At 38.4% G+C, this 26,423-nt stretch overlaps 1 protein-coding gene across 2 annotated transcripts in view; it reads left to right on the top strand.

The window, feature by feature from the left end:
- The window catches only part of LOC103724269 (uncharacterized), a 61,901-nt gene extending 35,478 nt beyond the window's left edge, over positions 1 to 26,423 (top strand). For both annotated transcript variants that reach the window (XR_016395721.1, XM_089923881.1), the window contains one exon: positions 1,763 to 26,423. The gene's annotated coding sequence lies outside the window, so the exon portion shown is untranslated. The remainder of the gene's footprint in view (positions 1 to 1,762) is intronic.

Genomic DNA, 26,423 nt, shown 5'->3' on the forward strand with positions numbered 1-26,423 from the left:
TCAGTTTTACATATTGTTTGTTTCGTGTTCTAGTAGTTGCTGTATGTTGAATTAGATGTATAGCAAATTATGTGAATCTAACGTATGCAAGAGAGGAGAAATATGATGAATGATACTACCCTTATAAAGTTAGAAATGAGACAAGTTCAGAAATTTACAATGTCAGGAGTGTTCACTGATTTGTTGTTTCCCCAAACTCGGCCCATATCCTCTTTTTATATAACATACAACATTCCAATGGGAATTGAATATTCTCTCGAAAGAGAATTTATCATAGTTGTATCTTTGAATGTTTTAAACTATTTAAATTTTTGGTGTCAGAAAAAGTCAGGGTGTTCCATATTTGTCGAGGGTCATGGTTTCATCCAACCTTGAGTGAAATTATTTGGTGGCTTTTACAATGTTATAACTAGTAATTCAAGGTTGTTATATGATTAATCTTTAGGATTCAATATAAGCGTAACAGACATTGGAAAAATAATGAAACCTTAAAGCATTTACAGACTGAAGCTGTACAAGTTGTTCAGGTGGCAGAGCAGATTTCATTAAGGAGAGGTGCTCATATTTGTATTCGAAGGATCTACAATGTGGAGAAGACAACCTAAAATAACATACATAAGTCATGAGAAAGAATTCAGAAGTGCTTGTAGCAATGACAGAAATGTACATTAATGGGAGTGACTGGTTAACAATTTTTCTTGAAGCCGACTTCATCAGTAGGGGAAATTCTTGACAGTTATGATTTATGGGGGTGGGTGGATCCGTGGGGTTTCCAAACTGAAGGAAACCTTTCACATAGTTTCTATTATATAAACATTTGAGAAATTCTTGGACAGCAAATTCTTAAAGAATGTATGTTTCTAATATATTCTTCTAGGAATGAGTCTCCTTGATCTATACCCATATGTAATATTTGATTTTCACTTTGATTTGCCTGTAGGTGGGTATCCATTCTCTCTACCTAGGAATTTCTTTCAATTGTCTCATGACAGACTTGACGTTAAAGGGCTCATAATTTGTAACAAGTGTCGTCTTTATCAAGCCAGTGGCTAGGACATGGTTTACTTCAGCATAATGTTGCTCAAGCCCCTGGCTTCCTGTTCGTTGTTAGCTTGTCTCTTGCTGCTGCGACTTCAGTTTATGAGTTCATTTTTTTCCCAACCTTCTGCAGATCATGATTACAATACAACACTTAGAATGTGATCAGACTCTTTTTTTAAAAAAATGAAGTTCAAGCTTTTGGGATAAACCAAGCATATTTAGTAGTTACTGTCGCATGTTAGTATTGCGGATATTTGTTATTTCTTGGCTTTGGTATGCACCAATGGTCATGTAAGACTTATGGCTGGTATATAACATCTGTCAGCCTAGCAATCGACCTACAAAGAAAGTTCAGGATTGTTACTTCGAAAGAAGACATTTCACTAGCTGCCTTGTATGTGTTTTTCTTTTCAATGCAATCTTTGTGCAGTGTCGGTTCTTGCATGTGCATAATCTATATATATAACATGCTCTTGGTCTGCTTTTATTTTTGTTTTTTTTTCTGAACTCGTGTAAACTGCAGCTTTCGGTATGAAGTCTCTTGTTAGCAGGCAAGTGGTGGCCCTTTTGATTTTTATAACCTTTTTACCATGACGAAGAGATTTCTGTGCTTTTCATTAACAGAGAAAATATTATCTTTCTTTTGTGCTTGTATTATGGGCTGACATTACAAGCTCTAACTTTTTTTTTTTTGGTTCTTTTGTTCATGTATTTCTTGTAGGTGGCTGTATTCTGTTTCCTTTGGTGATTGCAGGAGTATCTAGATGGCTGATGGTTAGAAAGAGTTACTGGTGAAAATTTGCCTGAAGCACATGGTAGGCCTTGGAAATTCATGGTTGTATAAAAAGTAGTCAACATTTTGGTCATGCCTTGATTGTTAAGCACCTTAACATGGTATGTAGCTCACATCTTTTTCCCAGGCTGCAAATGGAAAATTGAAATCCTAATCCATTGTTGAGGATGAATCCTTTCCCCAAGTTGGTAATCCTACTCTAGTTGATGATACTTTCGTATCTACTTTTGAATATTGTGGCCTTGCATGCAACAAAAAGTATCAGGGGTTAGAGCCTATGCGTCTACTTACCCTTTTCAAAATAACCTCTTTTTCAAAATAATGTATTTTACCCTTAAATAAAAATTAGTTGTGTTATCCATTCCTGAATCTGACACTCCAGATTTCTGAAACTCAAATGTTTGTTAAAAAAAATATATATAGTTTTTTTTGTTTGGTACAAGAAAAAAAAATATATGTCCAATCAAGTCTTTCGACAGAAACAGGAGTTTAAGCAAACCCAACATACCATTGTCATGGGAAAGGAAAAGCATTTAAGTATTTAAAATAGCCGTATCACAAATCTTTTGGTAGCATTGAGTGAGAAGAAAATCAGTCTCCGTGGACGGTTGTATAGTTCTCTGGGTCTGCCCGGTGTCATCAGACCAAGCTTTACCGGAATTTCATGTGGAAATTTAAATGCCAGAGACTTCTTTTTCCTTTTTGTTCATGAAGTGCTAGCATAGGCTGATATTCTTCTCCATTAAGAGCTGTTAGGATGTTTTGATAAAAACTATCAAGAGAATCAAAAAATTGCAGGCTTAACCAGGGTTTCATTTAGTATCTGTTGTTAGGTTGGTTATCTTTTGTAAGATTTATTTTTTCTGTTTGAGATAATCCTTGGGTTTGTAATCAAGAGGGTAAAGTATATATTATGTTACATTTTTTTTTTGTGAGATGGAAGCCATGTTATTTGGATACTTGCATCCAACTCCAAAAATCCGCATCAAATATGTATTTGAATTGGATATATATTGCATACTTGAATACTTATATAGTTCTTCAGTAGCTATTTTTAAAAATTTGAGGACAGTCGAACTATTTGAGCAATAACTTTGATCTTCTATTTTTGTGGTAGTAAGTACTTGTTCTTTTGTTCTTTTAAAGTTTGATTAAGGATGAGGTATTTAAATAATTTTATAAGATATTAATTTTCATATAGTTAAGTTAATTGGGTAGTTTTGAATAAAAATATGTACACTGAATGATCTTAACAAATAATATTTCTTAATATTTTTTTATATTTAAGCAAATAATATTTAAATACATAGATATGTAATTTACTTGAAATTGTATCTATTCTACAAATACGTGTAGCTTTAGTGTTTTCAACCTCGGATACTTGGCTTGGATTTTTAGCGATCGGAGTGGATTATAACTCGTGTGATGGTGGAAAATAAGCTTGATGACATGGTGCAACCAGATTAGTCCGGCTCAAAACTAATGTGGTGTCTCATGTAATTGGACCAAGTCTACTTCGATCAAGCCAAAAAATAGGATGAGCAGACCGGAAGATCTTTTAGATCACGTCATTCAATGAGAAGCACTATAATTAAGGTGGACATTCCTTAGTTGACTTGAACCCTCTAACCTTAACAACTGGTTTGTCCGCCTTGGATGGAACGGTTATCCATCCATCAAGCCTAAAATGAATTACCATAACAGACTCCAAAGGTTACATGAAATCTTCGTATAGTTACAGTGCAATCCCAAATGGTTATAAGCGTAATTTGAGGCTGTTGAGATACGATTTGCAAGAGATTAGAAATCTTGCAGTTATAAATAAACTCGGAGATCCTCCACAGAAGCTAATCATTCAACAACAGTTAAATCTCAATCGAATGGCCCGACATAAGCCAATCCGACGAGCTCTTTGATCTTATATTTATTGCTTTGTAGATCCATAGGAGCAGCCTAAATCGGTGGTAACAGATTGGTGCTATTTGTTGGAAGAAGAAAGAGAAGCCATAAAACTCAAAAGGAGCAACCATGTAGGAGCTGCTCAACTAGAGCCTAATGACTCATTGCATAGCCTCCCGAGACCTCAGCCCCATCAACTAATCTTGGACGCTATTGATGTTGGGCATTTCAACTTGCTTGTCTAGCAAGTGCAAGATGTCATGACTGTAATGCAGGATCTGTAGTAATGGCTCATCAATCGCCCTTCTAGCTAGCTGAACCACCAAGATGGCCTGGTGCAAAGAAGCAACCATCTTCACCACGAGAGCCTTGAGAGGGGTTGGAGAAGCGTTCACTTCAATTTGCCCTCCAAAACAAGTTCTAGTTCTAGACACTCTTCTCCCTGGCCGCTAGAAAAAGTCTTTAGATGAGAGGCTGACCTTGATTGCAAGATTGAGGAGATGCACAATGAGATTAGGTCCTACAACGGAAGAAAGATGAACCCAGACATGATCTAGAGATGATGAGCGAGCCTCCCTTTACCAAACAATTGTGGAGGAGCCCTTGTCGAAGAGGTTTAAGATGCTACAGTTCGAGCACTACGATGGCATTACAAATCTGATGGACCATCTCAAGAGATTCAAAGCTCTTAAGCTACACAAGGAGCCAATGACACTTTGTTGTGTTGGGCTTTCCCAGCCACTCTTAAGAAGGTTGCTCACTTTGGTACTCAAGCCTTCGGCTAGTCTCAATCAGCTACTTCGATTAGCTCAGCTACTAATTCATCCGCAATTGAAGGTAGAAAAAGATTTCAACTAGTCTATTCCCTGTCAAGCAGATGGAAGATGAGCCCCCGCTAAGGATTTAGCTAAACTTTTGTCTCAAATGGAGACATACATTTTCACTGAGGAAGACATAGCTACCATGAAAGAGGCAACTGGAGGATGGAATGTCAAAAAGCACCAAGCTGCAAGGAAGGGACCAACTGAGGAGAAAGCATGGCTGAGAAGAAAGGAGTGCTATATGACCTAAAGGTTTACCTTGGAATTTCGAGTGGTATACCCCTCTCAACGCTCTAAGAGCTCAGATCTTGATGGAGATCCATGACAAAGGATACCTCAGTCAGCCTTAGAAGATGAGGGTTCCTACTAATAAGAGGGACCCAAATAGATACTGTTGGTTCCATAGAGACCACGGACATGACATCGAGGAATGCCTCCAGCTAAAGGACGAAACTGAAGCCCTTATCCAATGAAGGCCTCTTCACCATTGCATTGATGACTAGAGAGAGAGTAGCAGGAACAATAGATGAACGCTAGATAGGCAGGACAATAGCAAGCCACTTGCTAGGGTGATCGCCTCTATTTGTGGAGGAATTGCAGCAAGAGAAGGTCGATGATCAGGAGTTCTGAGCAGAAGGACCAGATCCAAAAATATCGCGATCACCGGATGAGAAGAGTGCTGAACAGTCGAGCTCTGATAATCTAAAGGCAGGCCATAGTAAGAACTGTGATATTGAATTTTGTTCCTTTTGTTACTAACCATTAATAACATTGTATTTCGGCTTTCATTTTTTTCTAATACTGAGGATCCTAGTGTGATTTTGATGTTTACAAAGCCATTGAGGTCAAATGGAAATACTAATGCTTTCAATTTAATTGATGTAATACATAAGTAAGTAAGGAAGAAAGATTTAATACATCCTTGATATGTCTTGCTTGATATATTTAAAAGAACTTTCAAGAACACATCTAAAACAAATTATATTGGAAGAACTTGGGGAAAGAACTAATTTAGAGTTTAATATACCTTAGAGTCAAGTTCTTTTGATTGAAGCTTAACTCTGTCATTTACATGCTTAATGAGCTTAAACTTTAATATGCCAAGCATCCTAAGGAGAAAGAAATGATTTACAATGTTGTTACTTCTTTTATATGTTTAATGTGCAAATCTAACCTAAAGATGCAGAAAAACAGGGTTAGAGTCGACCCCAGAAGAGATGGAGTCGATCCTGGCACAATTTGGCACACTTTGGCACATTGTGGCACAAATGGCACAGATCTCGGGTTGACCCCAGAAAAGCTCGGGCCGACCCCAGCTCGGATCGACCTCAAAAAAGCTTGGGCCGACCCCAGCTTCAGCCGCTGCAAAAATAGCTTTCTGGAATTTACTGAGAGGGCCGACCCTAGAAAAGCTTGAGCCGACCCTAACCTGATGAACAATAACTTGAGCCGACCCCAGAAAACCTTGAGCCGACCCCAGCCTGATGAACAGTAACTTGAGCCGACCTCAGATTTGCTCGGGTCGACCCTAGCATGGCTGACAGCATAATGGCTAGTACTGCAGAAGTACTTTTTGAGCTTCCAACGGCTATAAACGGCTAGTTTCTCCATTCCAACGGCTAGGAAGTCATCTTTGGAGGTTGGAGAAGTATTTAAGAGCCACTATTCATCAAAGGAAGGGATCTTGGTGGGAATCTAAGTGTGCATTCAAGAGAAAGAGGAAATCCAAGAAAGTTAAGGTTATTGCTTCAAGTTCAAACCCAAAAGAAGTGTGTTGAGCTGAATTCAAGTGCCTTCAAGACCTCAACCAATTCATTGAAGAGTGAAGCAACCTTGGAAAAGAAGAGAAGAGTGAAAGTGTATCCTAGGTTCTTCGGTGTTTAGCATGCTGAATTTTTTTTTGTTTTTGAAAACCAAGGCTGAACCTGATCGGGTTGCCTACGTACCCCTTCACAAGGGGGATCAAGCCACACGTAGTTCTTTTTAAGTTTCAAAAATGCAGCGGAAGAATGAATCAAACAATTTAATTCATGCATGCTTACAAGATCAAATCTAGAAATCAGTACATTAAGAACACATAGGATTATGCCGGAATCATTTAAACAATTATGCTAAAACTTTTATGTATGATTAACTATCAGATCTGAAACTTAAGAACTCTATTCCAATTAATCTCCGAATATCCATCGAATGGATTCTGGAGATATCTTTGTGAGGAGCTCCAAAAGAGGGTAAAACCTCGGAAAATCGGACCTAGACTTTGACACCATAATAAATGATTAATGCTAGATTAATACCTTTTATGATGGATGAAAGTTGTGGATCTGATCCTTGACTTCGCAGCCACGCACACGAACGGCCTCTACGAGAAGTACACGCGAAGCCCTGAAGGATCTTCTTCCGCAACAGTGCTAGCAGCTGCAGAACACTTGAAAGCTGAAATCTACTTGCCGGGATTCAATCAACTCTTGATCAATCGTCTTGAAGCAGATGGAGATGAGGTTTGTAAGGAAAGTAGAGGACTCAGATCTGATCTTGAATCTTCTAGATATTCACCATGAAAACAATATCTAAAATGGAGAAGAAGAGGAGGAGGAGGCGTGTGAGGAAGAAGGCTGCAATGGATGTGTTTTCGGTGCCCATGTTTGACCCCTTTTAATGGCCTCCGAATTTTCATTCAACATTTAAAATTTATTTTCAGAAAATCTTCTTTAGTTGGCGCATGCAAAGAAATACGAACAACCCAAATCAGATCTCAACCAAATCTGATTTAAATTCAAATTTTAAACACATGTGCAAGAGGGGAGGAATTTGAAATCCATGCAGCAGAATTTTCCTTCCTCTTGTCGCATATATTTCATTTGAAATTCAAATTTAAATGATTCAGAGGTTCACACGCCAGCTAGGAAAGTTATTTGATGTATTAAATCATTTAATATATTGCTTAATGTTTGAATTCAAATTCAAACAACAAACAATGTCGCCATGTGTCAAGCAATGGGTTCATGCGCCATGCAATAATTTTGGTTTATTTAAAATTCATGAAATCCAATTCCATGTCACCACTAATTGCCACATCATCTGAGCCTAATCCTCTTGGGTTGCACCTAATCAAATTTGGTCAAACCCGGATTAAAACAAAGCAATTTGGTTAAACCCAATCTAATCAGGTCAGACCCTGATTGAGCTCAAATTGAATCCAATTCAATTTTTGGATCATCCAAACTCAATCAAATTGAATTAATTACTTTGTGTTGGACCTAATCCAATTAGGTCAATCCCCAATTAAGAACAAATTAATTTAAAATTAATTTGATCAGCTTAAGTCCTTTTGGTTCTCACCTAATCCAATCAGGTCAAAACCCTGATTGAGCCCAAAGTTGAATCCAATTCAATTTGGCGCATCCTTAGCACAATTACTCAATCAAATTGGGTTTATTAGTAATTTAATTACTAATTAATTCTTCAATAATTACTTTAATTATTTTATAAGATAATTTGCCAATCAAACTGACCAAATTATCCCTAAATGATTCTTAATCATTTATCAGGCTTCCTGATCAATCAGGAATCTTCTATGCGTGTGACCTCATAGGTTCGAACCTAGGCCGGTAGTATAGGAACGACTTCCTACACTAATTGACATGACCATCTAGCAATGGTACCCGACGTCTGGATAGGCCGAATATATGCGAAGCAAATATTCTGGAATCCTGGACTATGGTTACTGTATAATTCAATCCCTTTGACTCCTAATGCCAGGATGACTTAGAGCTCACTGTCAACCCTATAATTAGTATATCCATTATGTGATTAACTTTAGATATCTCGTGACTCCTCACTGGGATTACCCTGGCCAAGATTTTGCTAAATTAATCGCAAGACATCATCTCCTGTTTTTAAGAGGGGTCAATTCCATCTTGACTCACAACTGACTACGCAAGTACTTGACTGCACCTAGTGACCTTCCGTCACTGAATTAGAAATTTAGGTAGTCCGGTACCAAAGTACAGTGAGTTGCTTGCTAATCACAGGTTGCAATCTCAGGTCAGAGGGCCAAACTTATACCCATATCCACTCAGAACATCTCTCGACAGTAGAGCATTCCGGAATTGGTCACGTTCAGTGAAATGTACTCCTACACTTCACCTGTGTGGCATGCCAGTGTCTCCACACTCCTTAGTTAAGAGGACAACCAACGTATATATCACACAACGACCTAATCTCGATAATGCTGTCGTCCTAGTAACAACATATCATTTGGTCGCGAACAAGTTTAAGGACTCAAAGATAAATCCTCCTTTATCATAACATAAGTCCTAAGGACTTCATCATATAAGAGTTCATTTGAAGATGAAATGATGAATAATTCCAAATAACACTTTGTTGCCCAGATAGACAACCCAAGAGGGGGGGTGAATTGGGTTTTAAAATAATTTTGCAATTAAAACGTTGTGGATGACTAATTAATGCTTTACCAAGATGATTAATTAATTGCTATGTGCTGTGAATGAAATGAGAGTAAAAGAAAGAGACAAACAATCACAAACACAAGGCTTTTATAGTGGTTCGGAGCTAACCCTTGCTCCTACGTCCACTCCCCAAGTCTCACTTGAAAATTCACTATAACCCCTTGGATTACAGCCGGTTGTTTTACGAGCTCACAACCAAACTTGTTGTTTTACGAGCTCACAACGAACTCGGTCGGTTTTCTCTGGCTCACCGACTAGAACCACCCCGATTGTTTTTCCGGGATCACAATCGAACCCTTACCCGTTGGTTTTACACTCGGCTCACCAACCAACCTCTACACCCTTGATCCAATCCCCCGATAGAACCAAGCAAAGACAAGATGGAAATAATGACAACAAACAGAAAAACAGAGCTTCTCAAAAGCAGATAAATAATAATATAAACTAGAGAGAAGTTAAGAGCCCTCAAACACGTTTGAGTTGGAGTAGAGTAGGGCTTCTTGAACTTCAGGTCTCCTCTTGAATGTCTGGTCGACTTGAATGCAGGAGATCTCTTTCAATGTTTGGGAAGAGGTAGTTGGATGGAGTTATGGCGCTCTTCCCTCTTTTCGTTGAAAAACCACTTGCAGAGAATGAATGCTTGATTACTTTGAATGGAATGGTGCGTTTCTACCTTGCTACAGTCCTCTGTGGCTATTTAAGCCATCCCCCACGGAAACTAGCCGTTAGACACCTTTTTCTGCCCGTTCTGCACACTCTGCACAACCTGACAATATGTCCGTTGGGGGTCGGAGTCGACTCGCGCGATCAGGAGTCGACTCGGCTGTAGCGGAAGTCGACTCATGCTGTTCTGGAGTCGACTCGGCAACTGTTCCGGATTTGAATTAAAGTGGCCTCTTCGACTGGGAGTCGACTCGACTTGACCCGGAGTCGACTCGCCAACTTCTGGAGCTGACTTGGCATTTTCGGAGTCGGCTCATCTCATGAAATCCATGGAGCTAATTTTCAACTTGGCCCACTCGAGTCGACTCGACAATCCTGGGAGTCGACTCGGCGCTCAGAGCCCGAACTCCCGATCTTCTGTCTTTTGGCTCGTCCAGTCTTGGAGTCGACTCGAACTTCTCCGGAGTTGACTCGGCTCTCAGTTTCCGAAACATAGCCTTCTGCCTTTTTGGTGTAGCGCTGCCTTGGAGTCGACTCGAGCTGTCTGGGAGTCGACTCGGCTCTCAGAGACAGTAAATCGGTCTTCTGTCTTTTTGGGGTCGCGCTGTCTCGGAGTCGACTCGCGTATTGCGGGAGTCGACTCGAATCTCAGAGTCCGAAAACTCCTCTCTGACTTTTGCCTTGTGTACCACTGAGAGTCGACTCTCGCTTTCTTTGGAGTCGACCTGCCAACCATCGGAGTCGACTCGCGTTCCACAGGAGTCGACTCGAATCTCAGGGTCGAAATTCGCTCTATGACTTTTCTGTCTGTAACTCCTTGGAGTCGACTCATACTACTCCGGAGTCGACTCGGTAAACATCGGAGTCGACTCGCGCACTTCAGGAGTCGACTCGCTGACAGGTTTTGAGTTGATGCTTTCTGCTTGTCTATCTGTTCTCAATCGGAGTCGACTCGTAATGATTCGGAGTCGACTCGAGCCCGTGCCAGTGATTCTGATACGCTTGGAGTCGACTCGTAATACTCTGGAGTCGACTCGAGTCTCAGACTTTGGTTCAAATTGACTTCTTAACTTATCCAAAATATTATGAACCAAGTCTAGAAACATTTTAGACAAGATTTTCACTGAAACACTTAATTGAATTCATTAGTAAACAAGAGATATACTCAGATGCTTTGAGCTCATCAAAATCAAATAGGGTTATGATCAATCACTCCACAATCTCCCCCTTTTTGATGATGACAAAACATTGAGTATATGTAAAGTGAATTGCTCAATAAACAAGGAAATAAAATCCATAAATGAATTCAAGTGTCTGGTTATTTGATTTATCCAATCTTGAAAGGTGTGAAACAATAAATTTTGGAGTTAAAGCTCCCCCTTTCATTTGGAATTATATAAGCCTTCATATCATGCAATCAATTGTTTGGCTTATATATATTTAATGATTTAGCTTTCTTAAAAATTCAGATTCTCCCCCTCAACATATGCATTCAACTTTGTTTTGATTCTCTGAATTTCCTTTTAATGCATTGAAGTTTTTGAACTGAAATTTTTGGTTTTTAGAGGGAAAATCTGACAATTTGTTCTTGAGTTGGATTCAACTAATCTCCGAATATCCCTTGAATAGATTCTGAAGATTACTCCATTAGGAGCCCCAACAGAGAGATAATGAGCCTCGAGGTACCAAATCCACTAAGAACAAATTATGTTTTAATTTTTGATTCTCATTTACATAACTACTAAATATTTCTCCCCCTTTTTGTCATCATATCAAAAAGGAGGTAAGCAGAACAAACAATCACTTAGAGATCAAATTGCACACCATTGAAGAGAATATGTCTACTCATTGTATTGATGTGTATGTAAATACATTTTAGAATACAATAAGTAAAGCAAAAAAAGTACATGTCAAAATAACACAAAATGATCTAAGGCTTCCTCGAGGAGGATGCGGGTCCCCGGGGCATGCGCTCTGCAAGTAGTGTGACTGCATTGGTGACGTGCTCGAGCTGTCGGATAATGGCCGAGGTGGCCCTGCTATGTGTCGTATCGAGCTCGGTCACCGACTTCTGAAGTGTGTCCAGCTTATCGATGAGCACATTCGCCAAGCGCTCGGCCCCCTGAGTAGTGGTGCTCATGTCCTTCCGGATGTCATCGCGCATCTTCCGAGTGATGCCCGTGACCTCACTCATACTGGAGAATTGAGCCTGGATCAGGCTCCGGACGTTGTAAATCTCTTCCCGCACATGGGCCGTCATCTCAGTCACGGCTGTCAAGGAAGGGACCAATGCTGACGAAGGTGCAGGAGTGGGAGCAGGCACTGAACCCCGGAGCTCCCGAAGTAGATCATCTCGCAGATCTCGGACAATCTCCTGCCGCAACTCCCGGAGCTGCTCAGGAGCGATCCGGACCTCCATGGGCTGAGGAGCTGAGGAGGAGGGTCCGGCTGAGGTGGTAGGAGCAGAAGTGGAGGGAAAGTCAGGATAATCTGAGTCTGGCTCAGGACTAGGGGAATGTCTGGTGGTATGTGTGGAGGTGGAAGACTTCCTAACCCAGTTCCCCTCTACCTTCCGAAACCTCATCCTGTGTAGGGTCCCCGGACGCATGCGATCTGTCCATCGCAATGCGCGAGAGGGTTCCCCCTCAGGAATAGGGATCTCGGCCTCCCTAAAGATAAGGGTGAACATCATGCCATAGGGGAGGGTGAGCCTAGGTCTATCTAGTGGCTCACATAGGTATCTATATATCATCTTGGGAAAGTTTATGGGGGTATCCTGAAGAATGTAGTACATGAGGGCTAGGTCCCTCTCAGACACAAAATCAAACCGTCCGGTCTTTGGGAACAAAGACCGAGAAATGATGCTCAAGAGGAGCCGCATCTCAACTGAAAGTGAGCTGGCGGACACCTCATCTAAAGGGGACTGGGGTGGATGCCCTAGAATGGCCGTAAGGGCCTCAGTCCTATCTTCGGGGTGTGTGGGAGCCACCCCTAACTGTGGAAGGTGGAGGATTTGGGCTATGAAATCCTCGGAAATAAACAATGGGACACCGGCTACGGTTCCCTCTATTCCCCCATTCCCCCTATGGACAGTACCATAGAACTCTCTAATTAGGCCAGGGTATGTGGGGAGGTCTAGGGAACAAAAGTACTCTAAACCCTGGGCCCTAAGTCTATCTCCTATAGTGAAGCCCTCCCGGGAGAGATAGTCGAAATCGACGTATCTCCCGGTGGAGACTGCCTTCCCGGCACATGGCCTCGAGGGAACGGCCCTCGGCGGGGAACGAGCCGGAGGTTGTGGCCTCACGGGGTCGTTCCGAGCCTTGGAATGCCGCTCGGCACCGGTCGCGGAATGGGGCCTCTTCCGGCTTGGGACAGTGGCTTTGCGAGGCATGGTTGACCTATAATGGTATGAAATCCTAATGGACGATGAAGGATCAACGGAAAAAGGACCTAGGGGCGGCCGGAGACGTTCTAGGAGTCGGCTCTAGGGTTTTGAACAGTGGCGGCGGTGAAAATAAGTGTTTTCTAAACGATGGAGTTAGGGTTAAAAAGTCGGATCCCGACTGCGAGTCGACTCCACTGAGTCGCGAGTCGACTCGACTCCAAAATATGCGCGAGTCGACTCTCCTTAGGCGCCTGTTGACCTCGAGTCGACTCCTTACTGTATGCGAGTCGACTCCCCCTCTGCTGCCATTGTTTTCGAGTCGACTTCCGTAAATGTGCGAGTCGACTCCCCCTTACGAGCCGACTCTGAGACTTGCTCGAGTCGTCTCGAACTCTGGCACGCACCTAAAAATCATGCTATGTTCGTGCCGAATGAGGGAAAATCACTAAATTATGATCTGATTTGATGATCATTGAAACGAAACTCTATATTAATCACAATCTAATCATCAAAATCAAATGAATCTAGGGGAAAATACCACTAGGATGGATCAATCACTCCTAATCCCCTCCTAAGCACACTAAATCTCTCTTCACTTAGGGGTTTTGTAAAAATGTCAGCTAATTGATCATCAGTACAAACAAATTGTAGTGTCACATCACCATTCAGTACATGATCTCTTATGAAGTGATGTTTAATCTCAATATGTTTAGTTCTTGAATGCTGAATTGGATTCTTAGTTAGATTAATGGCACTTGTATTATCACAATTAATGGGTATTTTATCTTGTTTAATGCCATAATCTTCTAATTGTTGTTTGATCCATAAGATTTGAGCACAACAACTCCTGGCTGCAACATATTCAGCTTCAGCAGTAGATAATGCAACCGAGTTTTGTTTCTTGCTAGACCATGAGATTAAGTTTTCTCCTAGAAATTGACAAGACCCGCTGGTACTTTTTCTATCAAGTTTACATCCAGCAAAGTCTGAATCTGTGTATCCTATTAATTTTAGGCTAGATTCTTTAGAATACAATAAACCTATATTCTTAGTTCCTATTAGGTATTTAAAGATTCTCTTAACTGCAATTAGATGTGATTCCTTAGGATTAGACTGATATCTAGCACACATGCAAACACTAAACATGATATCAGGTCTACTTGCAGTAAGATACAATAAAGATCCTATCATACCTCTATATAGTTTCTGATCTACAGATTTATCTGATTCATCTTGGTCTAATTTGCATGATGAGCTCATGGGGGTGCTGATTGACTTGTTTCCCTCCATATCAAACTTTTTAAGCATCTCCTTGATATATTTGGCTTGATTGATGAAGATGCCTCCTTCAGACTGTTTGATTTGAAGCCCGAGAAAGTAGTTCAGCTCTCCCATCATGCTCATCTCAAATTCACTCTGCATCAAATCAGCAAATTCTTCGCAGAGGCGATTGTTAGTAGCACCGAAAATAATATCATCAACGTAAATCTGCACTAATAACATATCTTTGTTTTGCTTTTTCAGAAATAGTGTTGTATCTACATTACCCCTAGAGAACTCATGTTCTAATAGGAATTTGCTAAGCCTCTCATACCATGCTCTAGGTGCTTGTTTCAAACCATAAAGTGCTTTGTTCAATTTATATACATGATTAGGGTATTGATGATTTTCAAAACCAGGAGGTTGTTCTACATATACCTCCTCATTAATATACCCATTTAAAAATGCACTTTTTACATCCATTTGAAATAGTTTGAAGTCCTTAGAGCATGCATATGCTAATAATAATCTAATAGCCTCAAGTCTAGCTACAGGAGCAAAGGTTTCATCAAAATCTATACCTTCTTCTTGATTATAGCCCTTTGCTACTAGTCTAGCCTTATTCCTTATGACAATTCCATTTTCATCAAGTTTATTTTTATAAATCTATTTGGTACCTATATTGGATATTCAGAAGGTCTTTCAACTAGATTCCATACTTTGTTTCTAGTAAATTGGTTTAATTCTTCTTGCATTGCATTTATCCAATTTACATCGATTTCAGCTTCTTCTATGCGTTTAGGCTCAAAATGCGAAACGAAAGCTAGATGATTGTTTAAGTTCCTAAGGGATGCTCTAGTCCTAATAGGTTGAGACGGATCATCTAGAATTAATTCCTTAGGATGCCCGTGAGCATACCTCCAAGCTTTAGTTAGCCCATGATCTACTATAGTCTCTTGGCTTGATGATGCATCTTTAATTAATTTTTGACTGTTATCTTGTAATGTCATCTCGTCAATCTTTTCTTCAAGAATTTCCGTATCATCATCAAAATTAACTCTCTTGCTAGAAGAGATATCACTAGAATCATCGAAGACAACATGTATGGATTCTTCTATTACTAGGGTTCTTTTATTAAAGACTCTATATGCTTTACTAGTTGTAGAGTACCCTAAGAATATGCCCTCATCAGATTTAGAATCAAATTTTCCTAAATTATCTTTCCCATTATTATGAACAAAACACCTACATCCAAAGATATGAAAATAGTTTACCTTTGGTTTTCTATTTTTCCAAAGTTCATAAGGTGTTTTCTTTATAATAGGTCTCAATAAAACTCTATTTAATATATGACAAGAAGTATTAATGGCTTCTCCCCAAAAGTACTTAGGGAGGTTACTTTCACATAACATAGTTCTAGCCATTTCCTTTAGAGTTCTGTTTTTCCTCTCCACAACTCCATTTTGTTGTGGTGTCCTAGGTGCAGAAAAATTGTGTTATCCCCTTTTTACTACAAAACTCATCAAATAAATGATTTTCGAATTCGGTACCATGGTCACTTCTAATAGCTATTACTGAAGTATCTCTAGCATTGGTTACTTCTTTATGAAATTTCTTGAAAACTGAAAAAGCTTGATCCTTATGGGCTAAGAACATGACCCAAGTGTATCTAGAATAATCATCTACAATAACTAGACTATATTTATTTCCACCTAGGCTTGTGGTTCTAGTTGGTCCGAATAGGTCCATGTATAGTAGTTCTAGAGGTCTAGAGGTTGAGACACAATTTATAGATTTAAAGGAGTTCTTTGATTGTTTGCCAAATTGACATGCTTCACATATTTTATTCTTTTCAAACTTTAATTTTGGCAAACCTATCACCGAATCTCTTTTAACTAGTTTAGATATTGTGTCCATGCTTGCATGACCTAACTTACGGTGCCATAACCAACTAGCATCATTGTCCTTAGTTTCATTAACAACTAAGTATGGGTTGTGTTTGGCAAGATCCTCAAGGTCTACAACATACACATTTCCACGTCTTATTCCTTTAAAAACTAAACTATTGTCATTTGGGTTTGTTACGATGCATAGTGATGGTTTAAACATAACATCATAACCTTTATCACATAATTGACTAATGCTTAATAAATTATGCTTAAGACCGTCAACATATCTAACATTATCAATAAAAGTAGAAGGGGTAATTTGTACTTTACCTATACCAATGATGTGACCTTGGTTGTTGTCTCCAAAAGTCACAGCACCTCCCTTCTTAGCTTCAAGGGTGAAGAATTGATCCTTGTCACCCGTCATGTGTCTTGAACAGCCACTATCCAAGTACCAGCAATTTTTGTTGACCTTGGCTGCAAGACACTCCTACACAAGCAGATCATATAATCTTAGGTACCCAAGTTTTCTTGGGTCCTTCATGGTTAGTCATATTGGTTCCTTTTGGAACCCATACCCTTTTAATTTTTCTTTTAGTTTTTCCTTTCCTATAGTCACATACATTTGCTTTATGTCCTACAGTTCCACAACAAAAGCAGGTTACTTTCTTAGTTTTGCTTTCTTCAGCTTTAACAAAGAAGTTACTCAGAAGTTTTTGCTTATTTTTAGGTTTATATCCTAAACCTGCTCTATTGAATACTGCTCGTTGACTATTAAGTATCATATTCAGTTTTTCTGAACTATATGTAAATTTTTCAACCAAGGGTTTGTATTTTTCAAGTTCTTTAGTTAGTGTTTGTTTTTCTGCTTTTAAATCATTCAGTTCTTTTGTGATACTCTCATTTATATGTTTATTGTTTTTGGGTTCTAATGTTTCTTTGTTCAGCCTTTCATTTTCTTTAGTTAAGGTATTATTCTTTTGTATCAAGATTTGGTTGCTTGTTTTAAGTTCTGCATTTTCTTTGGTGATACAGTCCTTATCCTTAACTAACTTATCGTATTTATGTAGGTAAGATTGATTAGCTATTTTTAGTTCTTTATTCTTAAGATTTATGGCCTTATATTCAATCATTAATTCATTAAATGCATCATACAATTCATCAAAGGTAAAATCGAGATGCGTGTTGGATGTTACCTCATTTTCATTGGCCATGAAACAGAAATTGGCCTTTTCTTCTTGTTCCTCATCCGATGATGAAGATGATGCGTCGGAGTCCGATAAGGTGGTGACAAGGGCTTTCTTCTTCTTGTACTTGCTGCCCATCTTTAGTAAGGGACACTCAGCTCTGATGTGCCCCGGCTTCTTGCACTCATAACACCCAATCCCCTCATTTTCCCTTTCCTTACCTTTATCCTTGCGATAGGAATTTGAGGGGCCTCTCGTTTGATGATAGGACTTCTTGTGGTTGATGAATTTTCTGAACTTGCGCACAAGAAGAGCCTCATCATCATCTCCCTCATGATCTTCTTCTTCACTGCTGCTACTGCAAGACAAATCTTTGTTAGATGATGTAGATTTGAGAGCTATTATCTTTTTCTTATGGGAGGACTCTTCTTCGCTGTGCTGCTTCATTGTTAGCTCGTGAGTCATTAGGGATCCAAGGAGCTCTTCAAGTGGAAGCTTGTTCAAGTCCTTAGCTTCTTGGATTGCCGTCACCTTGGCTTCCCATGACCTTGGTAGACAGCGAAGAATTTTCGTGACAAGATCACTGTTAGTATAGTTTTTGCCAAGGCTTTTTAGGCCATTGACAATGTCAGTAAACCTAGTGAACATGCTAGTGATTGTCTCATTAGAATCCATCTTAAATAGTTCATACTTATGAACTAATATATTTATTTTGGATTCTTTGACTTGATTCGTGCCCTCATGGGTCACTTCAAGTCTGTCCCAAATCTCTTTTGCAGAATTGCAAGTAGAGACTCTATTGAATTCATTCCTATCTAATGCACAGTAAAGCACATTCATTGCTTTAGAATTGAGTTGTGCCTTTCTCATGTCATGTTCATTCCAATCCTTTTCTAGTTTAGGTACAGTGACACCCTCTACATAGATGGATGGGATGTATGGTCCATTTACTACAATGGTCCACATCTCATAGTCTTGGGCTTGGATGAATATTCTCATCCTAGCCTTCCAATATGAGTAGTCGGATCCATTAAAGAATGGGGGTCTTTGGGTGGACTGACCCTCAATGTGGGAAGATCCAAATGGGGTTGTCATTTTGATCTTTTACTCTTAGGGTAGAAGAGTTTAGGCTCTGATACCACTTGTTGCCCAGATAGACAACCCAAGAGGGGGGGTGAATTGGGTTTTAAAATAATTTTGCAATTAAAACGTTGTGGATGACTAATTAATGCTTTACCAAGATGATTAATTAATTGCTATGTGCTGTGAATGAAATGAGAGTAAAAGAAAGAGACAAACAATCACAAACACAAGGCTTTTATAGTGGTTCGGAGCTAACCCTTGCTCCTACGTCCACTCCCCAAGTCTCACTTGGGAATTCACTATAACCCCTTGGATTACAGCCGGTTGTTTTACGAGCTCACAACCAAACTTGTTGTTTGACGAGCTCACAACGAACTCGGTCGGTTTTCCCTGGCTCACCGACTAGAACCACCCCGATTGTTTTCTCGGGATCACAATCGAACCCTTACCCGTTGGTTTTACACTCGGCTCACCAACCAACCTCTACACCCTTGATCCAATCCTCCGATTGAACCAAACAAAGACAAGATAGAAATAATGACAACAAACAGAAAAACAGAGCTTCTCAAAAGCAGATAAATAACAATATAAACTAGAGAGAAGTTAAGAGCCCTCAAACACGTTTGAGTTGGAGTAGAGTAGGGCTTCTTGAACTTCAGGTCTCCTCTTGAATGTCTGGTCGACTTGAATGCAGGAGGAGATCTCTTTCAATGTTTGGGAAGAGGTAGTTGGATGGAGTTATGGCGCTCTTCCCTCTCTTCGTTGAAAAACCACTTGCAGAGAATGAATGCTTGATTACTTTGAATGGAATGGTGCGTTTCTACCTTGCTACAGTCCTCTGTGGCTATTTAAGCCATCCCCCACGGAAACTAGCCGTTAGACACCTTTTTCTGCCCGTTCTGCACACTCTGCATAACCTGACAATATGTCCGTTGGGGGTTGGAGTCGACTCGCGCGATCAGGAGTCGACTCGGCTGTAGCGGGAGTCGACTCATGCTTTTCTGGAGTCGACTCGGCAACTGTTCCGGATTTGAATTAAAGTGGCCTCTTCGACTGGGAGTCGACTCGACTTGACCCGGAGTCGACTCGCCAACTTCTGGAGCTGATTTGGCATTTTGGGAGTCGGCTCATCTCATGAAATCCATGGAGCTAATTTTCAACTTGGCCCACTCGAGTCGACTCGACAATCCTGGGAGTCGACTCGGCGCTCAGAGCCCGAACTCCCGATCTTCTGTCTTTTGGCTCGTCCAGTCTTGGAGTCGACTCGAACTTCCCCGGAGTCGACTCGGCTCTCAGTTTTCGAAACATAGCCTTCTGCCTTTTTGGTGTAGCGCTGCCTTGGAGTCGACTCGAGCTGTCTGGGAGTCGACTCGGCTCTCAGAGACAGTAAATCGGTCTTTTGTCTTTTTGGGGTCGCGCTGTCTCGGAGTCGACTCGCGTATTGCGGGAGTCGACTCGAATCTCAGAGTCCGAAAACTCCTCTCTGACTTTTGCCTTGTGTACCACTGAGAGTCGACTCTCGCTTTCTTTGGAGTCGACCTGCCAACCATCGGAGTCGACTCGCGTTCCACAGGAGTCGACTCGAATCTCAGGGTCGAAATTCGCTCTCTGACTTTTCTGTCTGTAACTCCTTGGAGTCGACTCATACTTCTCCGGAGTCGACTCGGTAAACATCGGAGTCGACTCGCGCACTTCAGGAGTCGACTCGCTGACAGGTTTTGAGTTGATGCTTTCTGCTTGTCTGTCTGTTCTCAGTCGGAGTCGACTCGTAATGATCCGGAGTCGACTCGAGCCCGTGCCAGTGATTCTGATACGCTTGGAGTCGACTCGTAATACTCTGGAGTCGACTCGAGTCTCAGACTTTGGTTCAAACTGACTTCTTAACTTATCCAAAATATTATGAACCAAGTCTAGAAACACTTTAGACAAGATTTTCACTGAAACACTCAATTGAATTCATTAGTAAACAAGAGATATACTCAGATGCTTTGAGCTCATCAAAATCAAATAGGGTTATGATCAATCACTCCACACACTTTATTAATTTGTCAATTTATTTACAAAATTCAATCATCAATATGCTGACGATTAACATTTAGGATACAAATCCCAACAAGTTTTCTAGGAGAGGAACAATTAATTGATCGACCTCCACTATTTAATGGCATAAACTATACACATTGGAAAGCACGGATGCGCATTTTCATTCAAGCACATGACTATAATTTATGGAGTATCATAGTCAACGGGCTACACACAAATATTAATCATAATAAGAAAATGGCTCAGCAAAATACCAAAGCCATGAATATTCTATATTGTGCATTAGATGATAGTGAACTTAATAGCATATCTTTTTGCATAACTGCTAAGAAAATCTGGAATATGCTTGAAGATAAATATGAATGCACTAAAATTTTTAGTGAATCTGAAACTAGCTCTGAAGAAGAAGAGCAGCAAACTAAAATTAAAAATCTATGCTTTATGGCACATGAAGATAAGGTATGTACTGGAACACAAAGTGATTTCTCATTCCAAGATGAAGTACATGCTGAAACTCAATCTGATTTTACATTTGATGAACTTCATGATGCTTTTTCTGATCTATACTTAGAATATAAGAAGCTTAGTTTAAAGAATAAAACGCTAAATCAGAAAAATCTATCTCTTGCTGAAAGGTATGATATAATTCAGAAAAATAATAAATTGCTTTCAGAAGACAATGAAAGGTTAACTAAAGAAGTTAACAAATTTAAGTCTATAGTTGAAAAATTTACTATCAGCTCGGAAAAGCTGAACTTATTGATAAATAATCAAAGAGCTGAATTTGAAAAGGCTGGATTAGGATATCAATCTTGGTACACACAAAAATTCCTTAATGATATATGTGTTAAATCCTCCACTATCTATCCTAAAATAGACTCTAATATATCTGATGAACCTAATGAATAAAAACAGAAAATTAAAAATCCATCATCTACTTATGTTAAATCTATGTTTGTTAAATTTAATAAGAGTATGCAAAAATATATTCCTTATAATCCTAAAACCTGCAAACTAATAAATAAAATAGCTATTAAGAGAATATGGGTTCCAAAAGGAACAATTATAGCTAACCTGCAAGGACCCAAAAGAACTTGGGTTTCTAAGTTGAAAACCTGATCATTTTTTAGCAGGTGTGTCTAGCTACCCAAGATTCCAATGAAAGATGTTATCTGGACAATGGGTTCTCTAGACATGTGTTAAAGAATGGAACTTAAAATGTAATTAAGAAGAGTGATTAAAATTGAAGAAATAATGAAATTAGTAATCCTTGCATCCTCTCATATTGAAATTGTAACTAGTATTAATCATTTCTGTGATATAAGTGATACTTTTGGTATGAAAAGAAAATATATCCAAATTACTCCATCTTCCTATATTATGCTTCAGTTATTGATGGATAATTTGCTTAATCAATACTTTTAGAATAACTCTTTGAATTCTTTATATGCTTGATTGAGAGTTCTTATCCATGGCATTATCTTCTATTGATTATAAACATAAGAATGTCTACTTGGTATATTTTTAAATATATATATGCATTAAAAATACCAAAATTAAAGAGACTAGTTTTGGCATATAAAATCAACTCATACTAGTATCAACTTAATCTCAAAAGACCTTGTCATTGGTTCACTTAGATTAACTTTTGCAAGGTCAAAGTTTGTTATGTATGTCATCTAGAAAAACAAACTAGAATCATTTCTAAATATGAAAACATTGTTTTCACCTTTTAGCCTTTGAAAATTCTCCATAAGAACTTATTTGGATCTTTGTGAACCTAGGAGATAAGCTTTCTGATTTTATAATTGTGGATAATTTCTCAAAGCTAACATTAGTTTTGTTTTTGGCACTTAAATTGTAATATTTTCTGCATTAGCACAAACTTACAAAAGGTTTCAAATGAAAAAGATTTGCAAACTGTGAAAGTATCATGGCACAATTTTGAAAATCAATTTGTTAATAAGGTTTGCACAGAAAATGGTATTGAATACAATTATTTTTGCACCAAGAACACTATTGCATATAGGGGTTATAAAAAATATAAAAATAGAACCTTTGTTGTGTAAGGACAATACTTTGTGATAGCAGTTGATTAATGCTATCATCACAGCTTATCATATTATAAGGTTTCTATTAAATCTATTTTTGAAGAAAACCCCATGTGAACTCATGAAAAATAGAAAATCAAATGGTGCATACCTTCATGTTTTTCAATTATACATGCTATATTCTCAAGAATGAAATATATGCCAAATATGATAAAACAAGTATTTCTTTGAATATTACTCTTTAAGCAATGCATATAGAATATTCAATGAAAAGATACTAGTTGTATAAATATCAATTCATATTATTCTTATTAAAACTAGATCTTTTATTGAGAATATAGTTTGTCATTTTGCTTCTATTTAAAAGACATTAAGAAGAATAAACAAGATGATAATTGGTTAAGTTAAACTAAATCATTTTGAAAGGGATAAAATTTGAAATCTTGTTGAAGAATATGAAAACCTTTTATATTTGGAACAAATTGAGTTTTTCAGAAACACACTTAATTAAGAAGAATTGGTGATTACTAAAAGAATTAATCAGAAAAGATGAAATAGATCTTAATGAAATCTTTGCATGATTAGAAGCCAAAGATAACCACTTTCATTTGATTATTTTATGAGACTTGTATTTTGTCAAATGAATGTGTAGAATGAACTTCTGTGTGGTTATGTCATTAAAATTTTTATGTAAAAATAACCATCTATATTTGAAAAACATTCATTACAAACATGATAAAATACTATTTGATTTAGAACAAGCACCAAGAGCGTGATATGAAAGATTAAGTAACTTTTTGATAGAAAGTAATAGTGATAAAACTATGTATCAAAAAGAAAAAATTCTGATATCATAATTACTCAAATATATATTGATGACATTATTTGTGGTGCTACTAATGAAGCTTTATGTAAAGTTTTTACTAAGCTCATGCAGCGTGAGTTCGAAGTGAGTAAAATGGATGAACTAACCTTTCCTCTCGAACTCCAAACTAAGACAAATACGAAAGGAGATCTTCATTGGCCAAGTAAGTTCACAAGAATATTCTTACAGAAGTTTGGCATGAAGAAAGGTATATCTATGACCCCATATTGTAGAGTTTAAAAATGATGAGCAAGATAATTTTATTGTTTGAAGTTGTATTACTATTGTTGGAATTTGTATCCTAAATATCAATCGTCAGCATATTGATGATTGAATTTTATAAATAAATTGACAAATTAATAAAGTATTATTTGATATTATTCATCATTTCATCTTCAAATGAACTCTTATATGATGAAGTCCTTAGAACTTATGTTATGATAAAGGAGGATTTATCTTTGAGTCCTTAAACTTGTTCGCGACCAAATGATATGTTGTTACTAGGACGACAACATTACCGAGATTAGGTCGCTATGTGACATATACGTTGGTTGTCCTCTTAACCAAGGAGTGTGGAGACACTGGTATGCCACACAGGTGAAGTATAGGAGTACATTTCACCGAACGTGACCAATTCCGGAATGCTCTACTATCGAGAGATGTTCCGAGTAGATATGGGTATAAGTTTGGCCCATAATCCATATTATTGAGTAAATTATGTAAGGTTGACAATTGAAAATGCATAAAAAGATCCGCAGATAATTCTGTGAAACCCCAATGTTTTCTTCACCTTTGATCATTATGAATCATATAATGTTGACCATTAAATATGTGTTAACGAGCTTGTTCAAAATTTTAGCATTGACAGGCATCTGTAGAACCAATGTTTCTCATGCTGACTCGTTGGGGTGATTCCAGAATCAGCCTTTCATCAAGGAAATTTCTGTGTTCAGTTTTACATATTGTTTGTTTCGTGTTCTAGTAGTTGCTGTATGTTGAATTAGATGTATAGCAAATTATGTGAATCTAACGTATGCAAGAGAGGAGAAATATGATGAATGATACTACCCTTATAAAGTTAGAAATGAGACAAGTTCAGAAATTTACAATGTCAGGAGTGTTCACTGATTTGTTGTTTCCCCAAACTCGGCCCATATCCTCTTTTTATATAACATACAACATTCCAATGGGAATTGAATATTCTCTCGAAAGAGAATTTATCATAGTTGTATCTTTGAATGTTTTAAACTATTTAAATTTTTGGTGTCAGAAAAAGTCAGGGTGTTCCATATTTGTCGAGGGTCATGGTTTCATCCAATCTTGAGTGAAATTATTTGGTGGCTTTTACAATGTTATAACTAGTAATTCAAGGTTGTTATATGATTAATCTTTAGGATTCAATATAAGCGTAACAGACATTGGAAAAATAATGAAACCTTAAAGCATTTACAGACTGAAGCTGTACAAGTTGTTCAGGTGGCAGAGCAGATTTCATTAAGGAGAGGTGCTCATATTTGTATTCGAAGGATCTACAATGTGGAGAAGACAACCTAAAATAACATACATAAGTCATGAGAAAGAATTCAGAAGTGCTTGTAGCAATGACAGAAATGTACATTAATGGGAGTGACTGGTTAACAATTTTTCTTGAAGCCGACTTCATCAGTAGGGGAAATTCTTGACAGTTATGATTTATGGGGGTGGGTGGATCCGTGGGGTTTCCAAACTGAAGGAAACCTTTCACATAGTTTCTATTATATAAACATTTGAGAAATTCTTGGACAGCAAATTCTTAAAGAATGTATGTTTCTAATATATTCTTCTAGGAATGAGTCTCCTTGATCTATACCCATATGTAATATTTGATTTTCACTTTGATTTGCCTGTAGGTGGGTATCCATTCTCTCTACCTAGGAATTTCTTTCAATTGTCTCATGACAGACTTGACGTTAAAGGGCTCATAATTTGTAACAAGTGTCGTCTTTATCAAGCCAGTGGCTAGGACATGGTTTACTTCAGCATAATGTTGCTCAAGCCCCTGGCTTCCTGTTCGTTGTTAGCTTGTCTCTTGCTGCTGCGACTTCAGTTTATGAGTTCATTTTTTTCCCAACCTTCTGCAGATCATGATTACAATACAACACTTAGAATGTGATCAGACTCTTTTTTTAAAAAAATGAAGTTCAAGCTTTTGGGATAAACCAAGCATATTTAGTAGTTACTGTCGCATGTTAGTATTGCGGATATTTGTTATTTCTTGGCTTTGGTATGCACCAATGGTCATGTAAGACTTATGGCTGGTATATAACATCTGTCAGCCTAGCAATCGACCTACAAAGAAAGTTCAGGATTGTTACTTCGAAAGAAGACATTTCACTAGCTGCCTTGTATGTGTTTTTCTTTTCAATGCAATCTTTGTGCAGTGTCGGTTCTTGCATGTGCATAATCTATATATATAACATGCTCTTGGTCTGCTTTTATTTTTGTTTTTTTTTCTGAACTCGTGTAAACTGCAGCTTTCGGTATGAAGTCTCTTGTTAGCAGGCAAGTGGTGGCCCTTTTGATTTTTATAACCTTTTTACCATGACGAAGAGATTTCTGTGCTTTTCATTAACAGAGAAAATATTATCTTTCTTTTGTGCTTGTATTATGGGCTGACATTACAAGCTCTAACTTTTTTTTTTTTTGGTTCTTTTGTTCATGTATTTCTTGTAGGTGGCTGTATTCTGTTTCCTTTGGTGATTGCAGGAGTATCTAGATGGCTGATGGTTAGAAAGAGTTACTGGTGAAAATTTGCCTGAAGCACATGGTAGGCCTTGGAAATTCATGGTTGTATAAAAAGTAGTCAACATTTTGGTCATGCCTTGATTGTTAAGCACCTTAACATGGTATGTAGCTCACATCTTTTTCCCAGGCTGCAAATGGAAAATTGAAATCCTAATCCATTGTTGAGGATGAATCCTTTCCCCAA

Source organism: Phoenix dactylifera, chromosome 6, assembly GCF_051530095.1.
Source record: "Phoenix dactylifera cultivar Ajwa chromosome 6, Ajwa_hap1_PhDact_Kaust_v1.1, whole genome shotgun sequence".
Classification (NCBI taxonomy): domain Eukaryota; kingdom Viridiplantae; phylum Streptophyta; class Magnoliopsida; order Arecales; family Arecaceae; genus Phoenix; species Phoenix dactylifera.